The sequence below is a fragment of the Sinocyclocheilus anshuiensis genome, unplaced genomic scaffold (genome assembly GCF_001515605.1).
Source record: "Sinocyclocheilus anshuiensis isolate Anshui unplaced genomic scaffold, SAMN03320099.WGS_v1.1 scaffold579, whole genome shotgun sequence".
Classification (NCBI taxonomy): Eukaryota; Metazoa; Chordata; class Actinopteri; order Cypriniformes; family Cyprinidae; genus Sinocyclocheilus; species Sinocyclocheilus anshuiensis.
In genome coordinates this window covers 710,412-712,471 of record NW_015551075.1, presented here as the reverse complement: position 1 = coordinate 712,471, position 2,060 = coordinate 710,412, and the positions used below count along the sequence as shown (strand labels likewise).

The 2,060-nt window shown below is 35.7% G+C and overlaps 1 protein-coding gene across 3 annotated transcripts in view; it reads right to left on the bottom strand.

Moving 5' to 3' along the window:
* Positions 1-2,060, bottom strand: part of LOC107662259 (A disintegrin and metalloproteinase with thrombospondin motifs 17-like) — a 131,473-nt gene that overhangs the window by 95,583 nt on the left and 33,830 nt on the right. The window lies entirely within an intron of this gene.

The following is a 2,060-nucleotide window of genomic DNA, read 5'->3' as shown; positions in this document are numbered from 1 at the left end:
ACGATACCGTTGTTTACAATACAACCGGAGCACATGCCGCTGAGCTGAGGGGCGGGACGATTAGACGCGCATTAGAGTTGGTTTAGCCAATCACAACACACTGGGCTAGCCAACCAATCAGAGCCCATCGACTATTTCTGAGGGAGGGGCTTCATAATAGAAGGAAATGATTAGCGCGTTTCTCAGAGAAGGGACAGAGCAGTGTGGAATAAAGGTAAATTATGTGAAAAATAATGCGTTTTTTTAAAAACTAAGCATTAACACATGTTAGACTGCACCCCATAAACACAATCAAGCCTAGAAAAAAAAAACACTGAACCACCCCTTTAAAATATTTAAAAAAAGAAAAACATGTGTATCAGTAGTATGTTTCAGTAATTTCCGTAGATTTTTAGATAAAGGGGCAAGCTAAAACATCTGTTAAATGCCGAGAGTGCATGTTATCAGCTAATGTTAAGATCAAAATAGCCCAATATCAGCTGATTTTTTTTTTGGCCTAGCTGGTATACTGGGCTATTCAGTTACGTTTCAAAGATAGAGAAAGATTAGAGAAAATGCTGTAGACTCTGAAGACATTGTCTCTGTGGGTTTCACAGCTCTGTCTTGTGACTTGCAAATATGAGTGTTAATGCAAAAGTGGTATTACAGTTGGTAAGTTCGATTCATTTCTGTGAATTAGTTCAAAGTATCTATTTGAATTAATCAATTGAATCGATTCAAAACACTGATTCTATGAATCAGACTTGTTTGCATCATGACTCAAAGTTTTTTCTTTGTGTATTGGTGAATATAATTGATCCCACACTTCATGAAAAACAGGGTGGAAAATATACCAGGGTTGTTTTATCTACAATTTTACAGTATTTTACATCTTGCATTAACCATTTTTAAACAAATTGGATACATTAGCTGTCCTCTGATTGATCAAATATACAAATTTCAGAGCAAATACACCCACACACTTAACTTCAATTAAATATGTATAAGCCAATATTATTATTATTATTATTATTGCGATTCTGTTTGGTGCAGTTAATGATATAACTCATGATATTTGGGCATTTTGATATTGGCATTGGGCTGAATCTGTGCATATTAACAGAAATGTTACCTTATCATTGTGTCAGTTCCCAAATATGCCTACAATTTGTGTGGATAAAGAACAATTCTGAGTAAATATTCTGTAGAAGCACCACCACTGGTTACTGACAAACCACATCAGCAGAACAATAACTGTTTAAATATAACACGCAGTATCTCTATAAAAAAATAAGATAAAATAATCAAGGAAGAAATAGGGGAGTTTGAACTATCATCATCCTCGGATGATGTGTAAGCTGTGTGATTCACAATACCATAAAAACTTTTGTACTGACTATTGTAGAATAAAAACCAACGGCAATTCCATGCGGGCTGAAGTTAATGAAGAAGTATAGAGCTGAACTGAAGGGAGGATTCAGATATTGATGAGTAACCAGCATCTGGAGGGGAATCGCAGAGACTGATTTGAATAACAGCACAATTTTCCACAGCGGTGTCGAACTCGCCTGTGAAGAATGTAAATCTAAGGACCTCAGGGAGGACAAAAGGAGGTGTACTTTCTTACCAAATCACACACATCTGGGCAATTCATTTTTACATTAATCTTCAAATGACTCACCATTGTCATTAGAGATACAGTAGAAAGGGTCGTTCTTGAGTTGATAAGCTTTGCTTTACCGCAGCAGATGCAGTGAGGTGTTGTTGTGTGGACTGTTTTACAGATCAATATTCAGTTTGTTTGTACTTTATTACGCAGGCCCGTTTCCAGACGCTCACAGCAAACACGGTTTATGAACCTGTTCTAAATGAGCAACTTGATAAGAGTGAGGTCATTCACTCTGGGACATGACTGAAATACACAATACAAGATGGTTTTTCTTTCTTCCTTCCTATACAAACAATCTCATAAATCTGAACAAGCGCAAAAGATGTTAGATAAAGTCAATATAAAGTAAAAACAGATCGCATTTTTAATACACTTTCTGTATTAAAAAATATAAAATATACTATTAATACTG